The sequence below is a fragment of the Equus caballus genome, chromosome 12 (assembly GCF_041296265.1).
Source record: "Equus caballus isolate H_3958 breed thoroughbred chromosome 12, TB-T2T, whole genome shotgun sequence".
NCBI lineage: Eukaryota > Metazoa > Chordata > Mammalia > Perissodactyla > Equidae > Equus > Equus caballus.
The window spans coordinates 3,479,827-3,495,632 of NC_091695.1; the positions used below are offsets into that span (position 1 = coordinate 3,479,827).

General features: G+C 42.0%; 1 long non-coding RNA gene across 2 annotated transcripts in view; it reads left to right on the plus strand.

The window, feature by feature from the left end:
• Window positions 1-15,806, plus strand: part of LOC111775887 (uncharacterized) — a 136,531-nt gene that overhangs the window by 18,370 nt on the left and 102,355 nt on the right. The gene's annotated exons all lie outside the window — the stretch shown is intronic.

The following is a 15,806-nucleotide window of genomic DNA, read 5'->3' on the forward strand; positions in this document are numbered from 1 at the left end:
AGACCGTCCGATACCTCTGTCTTGGGGATTCTGACCAGCTCCCCGTTTGCTACTTTCTGGTACTTTAATGACTAAAACTCCATTTCCCCAAGTTGGCTAAGGGGCGAGAATATCCCCATGGGGGAGGCCTGTTAGACTTTGTTGCCATAACTCATTTTAAGGGAGATGAATGGCTTTTCAGCTGAGCCTACAGATTTTCAAACCAGGCAAGTGCCCCTATGGTTTTGACAGTATGGACCCTTCTGTACTCAAGATGAAGGTTCAATCTTTTCCTGGAGGTGGGGTTGAGGGGAGGGGGCACCTTTAACCCAGGTGTGTGTGGATTCAGGTCTCTAGAGCACATGAACATGTGAAAGATCGGATCTCATTGAAACGTGGTTTGGAAAACACTCACTGTCCAGCCAGAACCTCAGACCTCACCAATCTGTACTTCTGTCTTTGCCTTATCAGCCATATCCAAGCCATCAGCCACTCCTGCTAGCTCTGCCTCCAAAATATATCCATTACCTGCCCACTTTTGTCCATCTCCTCTGCTTGATGCCCTAGTTGATGTCTCCACAATCTCGCATCTGCGGTCTTACAACCGCTTGACAAGTGGTGTACCTAGTTCCACTCTTGTGCTCCCACAGGTCATTCTCTACAGAGTAGTTAAATAAACTTGCAAATCATAAACCAGATCATATGACTTCCCTGCTTTGAAACCATTGGCTTCCCACAAGGCCCTATATGGCCTGGTCCCAGGCTATCCCACTGACCTCACCTAGTACCATGGTCACCTAGTACTATGCTGAGCCACAGGACTTTGTTCTATTTATTGAACAGGACAAGCTTGCTGTAACCTCAGGGCCTTTGTACTTGCTGTTTACTCTGCCAAGAAAGTTCTTTGTGATGGTCTTCCCAGCCTGCCTCCTTTTCGTATAAAAATCTTAGTTGAAAGGTTACTTCCTCAGAGAGGCCCATTTACTTTACCTAAAGTGGTTCTTTCCTGCCCCTCCATTATATCTGTTCATAGAACAACTATTTATTGAGTGTCTGCTATATTTCAGGTGCTGTCCTAGGCATTGGAAACAAAGTAGCGAACAGGAGAAATCGCAATCCCTGCCTTCATGTGTCTTACATTCTAGCGTCTCATCCGGCTGTTGAATTTTCTTCATAGCACTTACCTCAGTCTCGATTGTTCATTGGTTTGCTTGTTTTAGTCTCTCTGTCTACTCCAATGCTAGAAAGATAGGGTAGAATAGATCATGTTTGTTTTTTCAGCATCCCTGAGGGGGTCAGTCTCAGGAAGGCTGAAGTTAGAAGGATCTGGAGACATCAAGGATCAGAGAGGACACAGTGTGTTGACCTCCCTTCCTTAGAACGTTTTTGAGCATACGCACTCCAACACAGAGTTCAAAAACAATACTTGTCAAAGACAGTATACAACTGGTGCCATTAATACAAACTGGAAACGATAGTGCCCATCCCCCATCTCTTGGTGGCGTTAAATTTTGCTTCATTGGCTAGAATATCTAGACACCATCTTTCTCTAGATTTTGGTTCGTATGTAAGAATTACCAAGTCATTCAGATTTTACTGAAACTCAATTTGCAGTAATTCAGATTACTCAGTAATTCAGAATTGCTCAGTAATTTAGTAATTCCACCTCTAGAGATGTTGATTATTAAGTCTAAGCTGGGACTGATGAGTCTGTATTTTTAGGAAGCATCCCAGGCGTTGCATGCTGCATTTTGTAAAATGTTTTGCAGCATGTATCCTGATATAAGCCCTAACTTTGACTGCTAGGGCCCTTGCTGCCAGAGAATCTGCGATTGCAGGACCTCCTGAATTTAGGTGACTATGTCCAGGTTTGCCTTGGATAGTCCTGGTAAATACCTGTTTTTCTCTCATCATTATTCATAGTGACACCTTCCACTGTCAAAAGTGTCACAATTTGGATGACGTATTATATGGTGATTCTGTTTGTATGATATCCCACCCAGGAAACTATTATGTGTAGCTTCCTTGTGGGGGATTAAAAGATAGCCTTATATGAAAGAGATGAAGTGGGAATCTGCCACCTGGCCCAGGGTTTCTATGATGGAAATTTTTGAATGATATCAAAAATATAAAAAAAAGTAGTTCTTTATATTTCAAGAATTCCTGTTTCCTCTTCCTCCTCATTGCCAGGCCTCTCAAAATTTCACTTACCATGGAAATGCATGTCTTTGTCTAGACCTGTGCTATCCAATTTTGTAGACAATGGCAGCATGTGGCTATTTAATTTTTAATTTGAGTTAGTAAAAATCAAATCAAATTAAACAGTTCAGGTTCTATTAGTCTCATGAACCACATTTCCAGAACTCACTAGCAATGGGCGGCTAGTAGCCACCGTACTGGCTCATGAGTCATGGAACATGTCATCGTTGTAGAAAGTTTCCGTTGGCTCATGCTGGTCAAGATTGCGTTTCCGTGGTTTTCGCCACTTGGATTTGTATCCAGCACTTTTCCAAGTTGTGAGTTGAGAAGAGTCAGAACATCAAAAATAATGTTTTTGGAAATTACTTTAGAGATTATCAAACCCAATCTCTTAATATAATCGATGAATAAATAGTTTCAGAGAGATTAGGTGACTGACCAAGGTCACTTGGCTAGATCTTGGACAAAGTTAGCTAGAATGGATATTCAAACTAGTTAGGTAATCATAACTAATTGCTTGCTGTCAAACTGTCCATCTGCAAAATGGGGGCAATCACAGTAGCCTTCCTCAGAGTGACACTGAAGTGGCCTTCCAGCATGTGCAGATCCCGGCTGCTGAGTAAGTACCGTCTCATGGACACTGGCTTTGCCAGGACACTATGAGCTATTTAGTGTAATTCATTATGAATGTGATAGGGAAACTGATTCAAAAAGAAGCTAAATCAAGATGGCGGTCAGCATGATTGGCTCCAAAGATGAATTACATGTTCTGCTTCATCAAGTTGACAGTAGGGTCCCCTAATGAGATGTTTCCCGTTTCAAATGGTGGTGTAAGATGGCTAGCATTTGGGAGGCTTTGAAGAGCCCTTAAGTGATGCTGTTTGCAGCACTTCAGATCTTTCTGACGTCTTCAAAGGAAGTGGTAAACCCTGCCCTGTCTGTCCATTGGCCTGGTATGATTAATGCCCTGGCCCTCTTCAAAAGAAAGCATGTGGTTCAACACTGCTCCTCTTGGTGCAGCACCCTCTCAGCTCAGCGGTGGATACATTGCCCTGGGAGAATGCTTTGATACTCAGGTGTCATGCCTGAAAGGAGATGTGCAAAGCCTTTGTTTGATCACTGGTTTGGACTTTACTTCTTTTCAGTGGATGTATGACGAGAAGGGCTGGGGCAACTATCCACAAGCAGAGAAGAGTAATGAGTAGGTTCTGGGTGTGAGCTCCAAGCTCTCTTACTGTTTATTAAACAAATGTAAAAGGGCATTTTCGGAGACTCGCTAGCACACTTTAACGAATCTAAAATATGACTGGACTATCACAGTATAGCCCAAAAGCACAGGATTTAGAGTCAGAAGTCTTTAGCTAAATCTGCTAATGATAGATGTGTCGTGGTGAGCAAGTCATTCTTCCTCTCTCAGCCTTAGTCTTTTAACAGCATGGGGGATAATATTGCTGCTCTTCCTTTTCATAGGGTTATTGGGAGAATTATATGAGAAATGGTTATGAAAATACTGGTAACTGCCATTGCGTATGTAGAAACAAGTGGCATTTATTCTTCTTATTACTATTAATAGTTGAATATACATTTATTATTTACATCTTAAGAGCCTAGGACCACATTTGTGACCAAGTGCTTGAGGTGGTGGCATAGTCTTTTTGAGCTAAGCAAGAAAAGTGAGTTGTCTCAGTATGTTGAGGGCCTTGATATCTAGACCCTCTTTATCCTTTCTCTCCTTTTGGTCCTCAATATGGCTTATGTTTTACCCTCCACCAGGGAAGCAATGAACTAATACCTCTAAAAAAATAAGGCATTACAGATCTCGTCAAGATGGCGGCGTAAGCAGACTCTGAAGTCATCTCCTCCCATGAACACAACCAGGTTACAACTATTTTTGGAAAAATTACCCTGGATTGAAAACTGAAAACTGGATAAAAAGAACCTCCACAACAAGGGACAGTCCTGACTAAGGCAGAAGAGGCAGAAATTCCTGTTGGAGAGGAAAAAAGCCACCTTTGGGAGCAGCAGAGTTTCTCAGTCAGCCAGGCAGGAGCCACCCTAAGCTACGCAGCCCTCCCTGGAGGAGTGAGGTCTGGAGTGGAGGCTGATACTGCTATAAGCATCCTTCAGACTTAGCCCAACTGAGACGAGGGTCTTACTATCTGGCTTTGCTGGCTATTAACTGCAGCAGGGAATACCCCTAGAAAAGCTATCAGATGAAAGCCGAAAAGACTAGGGTGTTAAAGGGCCCGTGCACAAACTCACCCGTCTAAGCAAACTAAAATCACCAGAGAGAAGGCTGACAGTCCTTTGGTGAAAAGAGACTCACTTGGTTGGCTCTGGGGGCATCTCGGTGAGAGGAGGGACCTCTCCAGAAACCGAGATGTTGGTGGGGGCCATTGTTCTGACCTGGTCCAGGTGTGCTGACACAGACCTCAGGAGACACCATTGAGGTTCTTCCTCTGGCCTGTTAGCCCAGGGGTCTGCCACACCCACTAGAGTGCAGATTTAATCCAGTTCAGCCAGGGCAGGCAACCCACCCTAGGGACCAGCCCCACCCAACAGCAAGTCCTCAGGCTACTTGTCCGCCTGCATTGGCTGGGTGCCTTGATCCTCTACAGGTAGGCAAGTGTGTCCACCTCTGTGGGGCAGGGCCTGTGTGAGGACCAGGTGAACTGTGGGGTGCATTGGTGGAGAGGTGGGGGCCTCTGCAATGTGGCGTCGGGTTATGCTCCAGGGGTTGAGAAGTGTGCACAGACCGGAACTGTGTTGACGGTGTGTGTGGTCCTGCGTGGGGTGAGGCTTATCAGTGCAGAAGACCTGTGCTTCACAAATAACCATAAAAAGGATCAGCTCTAACTTCCAAAGCCTGAAACAATTGAGTGCTCCATGACTAGGGCCAGCCCCACTCAGCCGCACTAAAGAAAATTAAAGAAAATGCTACGGAACAACGATTGAGTCAATGAAGAAATCAAAGGAGAAATGAAAAAATTCCTGGAGACAAATGAAAATGAAAATACAACATGCCAAAATCTGTGGGATACAGCAAAAGTGGTTCTAAAAGGAAAGGTTATAGCAATTCACGCCTACCTCAACAAAGAAGAAAAATCTCGAATAAAGACTCTAACAGTGCATCTAAAGGTACTAGAAAAAGAAGAACAAACAAATCCCAAAATCAGCAGAAGGAAGGGAATAATAAAAATCAGAGCAGAAATAAATGAAATAGAGACTAAAAAAAATACAAAAAATTAATGAAACCAAGAGCTGGTTCTCTGAAAAGGTAAACAAAATTGACAAACGCTTAGTTAGACTCACCAAGAAAAAAAGAGAGAAGGCTCAAATAAATAAAATCAGACATGAAAAAAGGAGAGATTATAATGGACACCTCAGAAATGCAAAAGATAATAGAATACTATGAAAAGCTATATGCCGACAAATTGGATAATCTAGAAGAAATGGATAAATTCTTCCAAAACTGGACCAAGAAGGAGTGGAGAATTCGAATAGACCGATCACCAGTAAGGAGATCGAAACAGCAATCAAAAACCTCCCAAAAAATAAAAGTACAGAACCAGATGGCTTCCCTGGTGAATTCTACCAAACACTCAAAGAAGACTTAATACCCATCCTTCTCAAACTCTTCCGAAAAACTGAAGAGGAGGGGAGGCTTCCTAACTCATCCTATGAAGCCAACATTATTCTGATACCAAAACCAGACAAGGACGACACGAAAAAAGAAAATACAGGCCAATATCACTGATGAACATCAATGCAAAACTCATCAACAAAATGCTAGCAAATCGAATACAACAATACATTAAAAAGACCATACATCATGATCAAGTGGGTTTCATTCCAGGGATGCAGGGATGGTTCAACATCCCCAAAGCTATCAATGTGATCCACCACATTAACAAAATGAATAATAAAAATCACATCATCATCCCAATAGATGCAGAGAAAGCATTTGACAGGATGCAGCATCCATTTATGATAAAAACTCTAAATAAAATGGGCATAGAAGGAAAATACCTCAACATAATAAAGGCCATATATGACAAACCAACAGCAAATATCATTCTCAATGGAGAAAAACTGAAAACGATCCGTCTAAGAACAGGAACCAGACAAGGATGCCCACTGTCACCACTCTTATTTAACATAGTATTGGAAGTCCTAGCCAGAGCAATCAGGCAAGAAAAATAAACAAAAGGGATCCATATTGGAAAATAAGTAGTTCAACTGTCACTCTTTGCAGATGACATGGTTTTATGTATCGAAAACCCTGAAGAATCCACTAAAAATCTTTTAGAAATAATAAATGAATACAGTCAAGTCACAGGATACAAAATCAACATGCAAAAATCGGTTGTGTTTCTATATACTAAGAACGAAGTAGCAGAAAGAGAAATCAAGAATACAGTCGTATTTACAATTGCAACAAAAAGAATAAAATACCTAGGAATGAACTTAAGCAAAGAGGTGAAAGATCTGTACACTGAAAACTATAAAACGTTGACAGAAATCGAAGAAGACACAAAGAAATGGAAAGATATTCCATGCTCTTGGATTGGAAGAATTAGCATAGTTAAAATGTCCATACTTCCTAAAGCAATCCATAGATTCAACGCAATCCATATCAAAGTTCCAACAACATTTTTCACAGAAATAGAACAAAGAATCCTAAAATTTATATGGAACAACAAAAGACCCCGAATACCTAAAGGATTCCTGAGAAAAAAGAACCAAACTGGAGTTATCACACTCCCTCATTTCAAAATATATTACAAAGCCGTAGTAACCAAATCAGCATGGTACTGGCACCAAAAGAAACACACAGATCAATAGAAGAGAATTCAGATCCCAGAAATAAACCCATACATTTATGGACAGCTAATATTCAACAAGGGAGCGGAGAGCATGCAATGGAGAAAGGAGAGTCTCTTCAATAAATGGTGTTGGGAAAACTGGACAGCCACATGCAAAAGAATGAAAGTAGACCATTCCCTTACACCACGTGCAAAAATCAACTCAAAATGGATTAAAGACTTGAATGTAAGACCCAAAACCATGAAACTTCTAGAAGAAAACATAGGCAGTACGCTCTTTGACATCAGCCTTAGCAGCATATTTTCAAGTACCATGTCTGACTGGGCAGGGGAAACAAAAGACAAAATGAACAAATGGGACTACATCAAACTAAAAAGCTTCTGCACAGCAAAGGAAACCATCAACAAAACAAAAAGACAACCTAACAATTGGGAGAAGATATTTGAAAACCATATATCAGATAAGCGGTTAATATCTAAAATATACAAAGAACTCATACATCTCAGCAACAAGAGAACCAACAACCCAATTAAAAAGTGGGCAAAAGATCTGAACAGAGATTTCTCCAAAGAAGATATACACATGGCCAACAGGCATATGAAAAGATGCTCAACATCATTAGCTATCAGGGAAATGCAAATGAAAACTACAATGAGATATCACCTCACTCTGGTCAGAATGGCTGTAATTAACAAGACAGGAAACAACAAGTGTTGGAGAGGGTGTGGAGAGAAGGGAACCCTCGTACACTGCTGGTGGGAGTGCAAACTGGTGCAGCCACTATGGAAATTAGTATGGAGTATCCTCAGAAAATTAAGAATAGATCTACCATATGATCCAGCTATCCCACTGCTGGGTATTTATCCAAAGACCTTGAAAACACAAATGCATAAAGATACATGCACCCCTATGTTCATTGCAGCATTATTCACAATAGCCAAGACTTGGAAGCAACCTAGGTGCCCATCAAGGGGCGAATGGATAAAGAAGATGTGGTCTTTATACAGAATGGGATACTACTCAGCCATAAGAAATGATGAAATCTGGCCATTTGTGACAACATGGATGGACCTTGAGGGTATTACGCGAAGTGAAATAAGTCAGAGGGAGCAAGTCAAATACCATGTGATCTCACTCATAAGTAGAAGATAAAAACAACAACAAACAAACACATAGCAATGGAGATTGGATTGGTGGTTACCATAGGGGAAGGGGGCAGGGGGGAGGGCAAAAGGGGTGATTAGGCTCGAATGTGAGGTGATGGACTATAATTAGTTTTTGGGTGGTGAACATGATGTAATGTACACAGAATTCGAAATATATTATGATGTACATCTGAAAGCTATATAATGTTATAATCCAATGTTACTGCAATAAAATAAAAAAAAGAGAAAAAATAAGTAAGGCATTATTTATTTTAAGGCACTCAAACAAGATTGGCTAGGGCATCTGGCTGCTCTTTAGAATGTCAGACGAGACCTGCAGAATTCTTCACTGGGAAATGGCCAAAGTGAGAGCTCACTTGAAATGAGATCCGGCCTTCCAGAAAAGACTGTGGACATCTGCTAACTGTTTGATAAATCAACTAGGCAAACTCAGGGGTTACTTTGTGGCGGTAAGAAGCAGATTATTTTTCTAATCTTTTTGAAGGTCCTGGCTTGCCTCTTGCCCTGAGATTTCGTAGGGCGTTATACAAGACAATAGTCCCCAGAATTGCTTTGTAGGATTGCCCTGGTGTGTCTTGCACAAGGGCCCTGGTTGAGGTGGCTAGTGGGAACTGAAATCCAGCTCTTCCCCCGCAGGGCTCTGTCTGCCCAGAGGAGGCGGCCTTCCAATTTCACACAAAGGCATCACAGGGTACCGTGGAGCCCCAGGAGGTCTTAATATCCTCAGTAAAGGAGGAAGCAACGTCACCCCATTTTCGCTAGCCAGAAATGAGTAAATCATGAAGGCAAGCTTAGGAAAAGAATGTAAGAGACTTTTCGTTAAATATGGAGGTTTGAGCACACATGTTTGTATCTATTTTCTCCTTAAACCCCACTTAAAAAAATATATATATATATTCATGTATTATGTACCTACTAGGCATGAAGCAACATACTTGCCTACAAGAACCGTGTAAGATAATTATTATTGTCCTCTTGTACAGGTGAGGAAACTGAGGCTCAGAGAGATGAAGTAAATAGTGTCTGGTTATACAACAGGGAGTGGGGAATCTAACCTGGGTTGTTGGGCTCCAGAGCCCCCACCCTATCTACGATATTATTCTGCTTTCTTTGCACAGTTTACAAAATGCATTTAGATCCCTTTTCTCATTCGTTACTACCCACATCCTGTTAGGTGGGCTGACGGGGATCAGTGTCCTGATTGCTGTGACGGACCCTCCTAGTGTTGCCTTGGCTTGCTCAAGGTCAAACAGCTTCTGTGAATGTCTGTCTTACGTATACACTTATGCTGATAGATACTGAAGCTGTCAAAACACTAGAAGCAAGGGGAAATATTGCTGAACGCTAGCAGCCCTCTGCCAGTGAGGCATGATTCCGCATGCAGCAGAGACCCCGGTCGAGCCAGCACTCCTCGTGTAAAGAGACATTCGTCCTGTGAACTCAGGGACTGCTGTGTCACAGAATAGCATTTCCTATGACTTGCTGGAAAAATAGATGAGTGTTCAAACAGCAAAAATATCTGATGGGGATAAAGAGACCAGTGATTAAGAGTACATGCTGAGGCCCCTGGAAATGCTGGTTTCAGGAATTTAGGGGTGAAGAATGAATGTCAAAATTGAAGCTCAAATCTTTGCTGGCCTGCTGAGAGAAAGTTACTTCTACTCAGCTGTGTAAATGTCCATATTGGAAATGTCATGAAAAATGAAATTCTTTTTTGGAGGGTAGCTATTAATAAGACAACACTAAGAGTAAAATTAGTAAAATAGTAAAGTTGGATATGCATTAACTTTGTTGTACAGGGCCTGTGACAGCATCATTTTTTGGCACTAGAGTAGTAGGGGTAGAGCGTTTGCTGGGCTTATGATCTTCCCCCATAAAAGGGTTATTGCCTCTTGATTCCTATACTGTATATCACACGGTTCCTAAATTGATTTACAAATCCTATAATATCAAATGTCTGTTCTGATCAGCCCTCAAGTCTTTTTAGTATTTATGTGATTTCTCTCGACAGAGCTTGCTCAAGTTCTTTCGGGTGTTGAAGCCTGGAGGAGTGAAGAGGTGGGGTGGCTGGGGGACCCTGTGAAGACCCACTGACAGATTTAGCGGCCAGTGAGCCAAACAATTGGGTTCTACCTGATAGACGCACGGTAACGGAGTGTGACACGGTCAGTGCTTTTGGTTCTGACAGCTTTGGAGGAAAGTACTGGATGCTATGCCAAAAGTATTTTTGTAGTGATTTTTGGATTGCACGGACCTGTGGGCTGTGAACTTGTGCTCATCAAGGGCAAAAAAGAAATTTTTAAGAGCTGTTAGCTGTGTCAACTCTCATGTAACCTGATTGTCGTGTACTTCACATTGTGATGCACAAATCACACAAGGCACGCGTCAGAATCAGGCAGGGCAAGCTCTCAGGTGTATTCGTTTAAAGCCTTTTGAAGCCAAAGATGTGGAATTCTGTTTCAGACATAGGTTTCTGTACAGTGCATGCGTTCCATCATTCATTCATTCATTTATTCATTCATACTTTCATACAAAAAATTCACTGATAAATTTGTAACTAGATGGAGGCTTCATTCCTAGTTGCTGGACAAGTAAATGTCATTTGCCAGGGATGCATCAATATGCAATACTCAGACTCCATCTGCTCAGAGTGAGCACAGACTTTCCCTCCGAGACGCTCTTCTCACGGTGAGTACAAGAGGCCTGGATGCTAACTGATTCCAGATGGTGAGCCCAGGTTCTGTCTCTTTCTCCAAAGGCCTGTTCTTTACTGATAGCTGGTGCATCCTAGAAAGCTGCCTCCTGCAAGGTCTAGTCCACAGTGATTGAGGGGAAGCTGACTTGTGACATAGGATAGAAGGGATTAGAAATAAAGCCTGCCTAGAGTAATGCTTACATATAGGTCCCCCATGCCACACTGACTCAGTTGAACAGCAGTTTTTCTAGCCAGATTTTTCAATTAGTTCAACGCATCTCTTGAGGGTTATAAATGCATGTGGTGCTGGACTCCATGGTTTGGGACGAGTCTTTTGGCAAATCCAGAAACAGTGTCTTCCCTCACACTTATGGCGATTTTTATCTCAGGGGGCTTGTTAGAACTTTCTTTACAATGGGTCTTGATCGGGGACACGTGGTATCCCACCCCCCCACACACATGTTTTGGTGTTTCAGTAACTTTGAACCTTGAAGAAGTTTCAAAAGATCGTGATACTTTACTTCCCAGAAGGCCTTTTTGCTCTTAGGCAAATTTGCACCCCCTCCAGGACACTTCGAGCTTTGTATTTCAGTTAGTACGGGGGATGATAAAGGCTTTATCCATCAGCAGAGCTGGATTCCGCTCTCCCTTCAAAATAAAGGGCAGAGGAATCCTGCCTCACCCGGCACCCACCTGTATCTATTGCGTGCTGTTAGGGCCTATGGGTTGGCCAACTAAATAAAGTTTTATTGGAACACAGCCATGCCTATTCATTTACTATTATTTGTGACCCATTTTGCCCCATAATGGCAGAATTGAGTAGTTGAGACAGAGCTCATATTATCTGCAAAGCCTAGAATATCTACTATCTGGCCCTTTACAGAAAATGTTTGTGGACCCCTGAGTTAGGGATTAGGGTTCAGAAATGAAAACATGCAGTTTCCGTCCTCAAGGGGGAGACAAAGTCAGAAGTTATAATGGAGCTAAGTACCCTGGGTGCTGGTACTGCAGAACAAGCAGTGTGAGCTCTCCCTGAGGGACCTGGGGAAGGGTCTTCAACCAAGAGGTCATGTTTAATCTGGATCTTGACTTGAATGCTTTCAACCTATGGGAAAAAAGTGAAGGGGCGGGAGAAGATCATCTCAGGCAGTGGAAATAACTTCCGCAAAGGCACGAATGATCCTAGGGTTCTGGGGAACCCTGGGGTAGCTGGAATGTAGGTGGGGAGAGCAAGGAACCTAGACGCCAGCTGCAGGTTTTTAGTGCATGTGGTCTAGGACCAGAAGAGAGCCTTGCAAGCCAAAGCTGGGCTCCCAGTGGGCTCTGGGCAAGTGGAGGGGGCATTTCAGCAGAGAAGTGACGTGCTAGGGTATGTCCTTTGGAAAGATCGCAACTTCTACTGGATTGGAAGGGAGCAAGAGAGGAGTCAGGGAGACATAAAAGCTCTACTTTAAAACATGCTCATCCTCTCTTGTCCAACTGCAGCCCAGTTTCCTCCTTCAAATAAGTGCTCTATCTCTATTACACAGATACCCTGTCCTGGTGGTAAATGCTCCCATCCCAGGATTGTTTGCATTTGAAGCCTGAGCTCTCAAGAACTATTCTAATGGAACTTTCTACTGAAATAAAGTCCTAGCAAAAAGACATTCTCCCTGAAACTATCTTCTTCCTTCCCAAGGCATGTTGCATAAGTTCCTGTTTTATATTTATTTTCTTTTTCTTTTTCTTATGATTACTTACACCTTTGTCTACCACCATGCCAGGCACATAGTAGGCACCCAGTTTGCACTGATGAATGGAAGAATGGCAGAATGCAGCTGAGCACTGTCTTGGTGGACTGGGGAGTCAAAGGGCGTGATGGAAGACTCTGGAGACACTGGCAAGTGTGCCCCAGCAGGTAGCTGGCCCCCATCAGGAGAGAGTCAAGAGAGGTTTGGAAATCATTCTTAGTCCCCTTCTTGGAGCCCTTCCCCGCTGAAAACCATAGAGGAAAGTCTCCTTAACAACGTGGCATTCATTAAAAGTCATCTTCAATAGACTGATAAGACTCAGATTGGATTCAGTTTCATTTCTTCTTTATTGTGGAAAATCTGCATCTCGTTTTTCGTGTTACCACTGGATTTCTCACGTTCACATGCAGGGACATCTGCATGGTGGGCAATTGCTCTGAAGTTGTGATCGGAAGGGTACAATTGGAAGGTTCTGCACTTGGAGGGTATGGGTTTCAGGGAGCTGGCTTGGGTTTGGCCAGCACACACCAGTGTGGTCATACGGCAGGTGGAATGTGAAGCACTTTCATATTAGCTGGTAAGTAACTGCTGCTTCTCTCAAGTGTTTCTCCTGCCAACCAGACTGATCTTTCTGTTCATCCCTGGGATTTCCTGGATATTCCTGCATTCTGTCATCTAAAGGGTTAATGCCTGGCACAGAAGGACATCTCTGAACCCTACTCCAGGGATCCTTGATTGGTACCTGAGCCACTCCGCACACCCTAAAGTCCTGGCTCTGGAGCTCTCCCATAAACACCTCCCAGGGCCACAGTCTTAGCCCCAGCTCTAGGGTGGAGACCACTGAGGGTGCCTTGTGTCTGCCAGCCAGCCTGCTTGCTTCTGTCCCCTGGAGAAAGACCTTGGTAGGGGAGATAGAATCCTTGGCAGATGTGCCTACACCTTGACAAGCAAATGCCCCCTTGTGCCAGATCCCAGCTGACGCTGTGGTCCATTGAAGCAGAGGGTGCCCTATTCTGGAGTCACCCTTGTGTTTTTGCCTATAGGAACCGCAACATCTATGGGATTTTGGATCTGATAGCCTTGAAGAGACAGGAAAAATGATGTGTGTGTTTTTGTGCATGTGACGGAAAGAGTGGACTTTGTACCAATGGCCAGACGCTGCAGGCTTCCCTGCGCGTGGAGCGCTCAGAGATAAGAGGGACGCTTTCAGGATGGATGGCGCCAAGAGAGATGGACTGCATTTCCATTTAGTGAGCTCAGTTTTTGAAAATCCATGGAGTACCACGCATCATGGTCACCAACTGTATTCATTTTAATAAAAGCGAGAGCTAATGTTTACATGGGGCTTCTATGCCAGGCATCATGTATAGTGACTTGAGTACTGCAGTAACCATCATAATCCCCATTTTACAAATGAGAAAACTCCAGCTATTAAAAACAAGTGTAGCACAGTCAGGATTCAAGCACAGAAGCCAGAAGGCTTAGATTTGACCTAATGAATTATGAGAGGCCGCCAAATGATTCCTGTGACTTAGTTGATTATAGAGCCATTGAATACAGAAAATATTTAGACATTATAAGAACTAGTAAAAAATTTGAATGTATTTGCTGTTACTTCAGCAAAAACTGAGAGAGGATTCAGAACCATAAGCAATACTTTGCTGGTAAGAGAAGTTCAGGACTTTAGACTGCAAATGACCTAATGATCAGCAATTTAGAAGAGTTTGCTTGTGGTTTTGTGTCAGACTGTGGCTCAGACAGGGGCTGAATGTCATCTAGCGACGGCCTCACCCATGAAGGGTGACGCTAGTAATTTATAATGTTGGGAGACATCGTGGATCAGGTAAACAACTTTTGTTACAACTTATGTCACTTGGCAACCAGTTCTATAAATATATATGGTTTAGTTTGTTTAGAGACAAAATAAGAACAGAGGTTTTCATGTTTGATTTATATATTTATTTTTCTACACAGGTTGTTAAATATTTTAAATATAATTTGATGATATTATAGTTACATAGTGAATAAATCAAATAGTTAGGGAGACTAATGGATGTGAAAATTCATCATAGGCTGTAACACGCTCATAAATTGTGACGGAAAGGATTAATATATTATTTTACACATGCAAACATATTTTTAAAAAGCAAGGTTGAAAAAGAGTTTAGAAATATGCTCTTGATTTAGCACTGGGGCTGGGAGAAGATATTTCTCCTCTATAAAAAAACGGAATTTATGTGGTAGCTTAGATGTGTGTAGAAAGCACTTCAATCGAGGCAGCGTGGCACAGTGACAGCAGCACACATTTTGAAGTCACAAGGATTTGGGGCTTATCTACCTTGAACCTAATCTATGCAAACTTGGGTAATTTATGCAATTTTTCTGAGCCCCAGTTTTCATCCTTGTAAAATGTGGATAAAATATTTACAACCTGAACAATTAGGAATATAATGCTTCTATCAGTGCTCCCAATACATTGATAAATATTTTTATTAATATATTTTGACATCTCCCATTTCTCCTTTATACTTTCAAGAATTTTGGTCTCTAGTTCATTTAATTTTAATTATTACCCTAAATGCAAAGAACTTCTATTTTAAATTATCTCATTTTTTTAACTACAAAAGCAATATATATATATATTTCTAAGTTTTCATATATGTACATAGCAGAGAGAAGCACAGAGAAGCAAAAAGAACAAAAATAAACATTTATTTCTATCACCCCTACAGAGAACCATTATTAATTTCCCCAGGATTTTTATGCATAAATATACCATTTAAAAAAATATTTATGCTATACCCTCTGTTTTGTAACCTGCTTTTCCCCACCAAATACGTAGTGAACATTTTTTGCACGTCATTAAACGTTCTACAACATTTAAATGGCTGTGTGTTGTGTGAATATAAAAAGCCGGGGACTTTTTGACTTGGAAAACAAATCTTCAGTTTCTTTCGGCTTTGCTTTTTGGTAGGTGGGTGGGAGAAGTATGAATTGTTTTTAAGGTATTTTTTAACGTGTTTTGTTTTCCCTAACGATGGTTCAGAAGTTTGAAAGATGTGACTCAGTCCATAACTCGTGCGTGACAATGACAGGATTCAGTACAATAACCCTCTCGGAATTCATTGCCTGACAAAACCGAGTGCTGGAAGGTTTGCTAACGCTGGAGACTGTGCTATCAACAGGAGTCACATGAAAGGCACAGAGTTA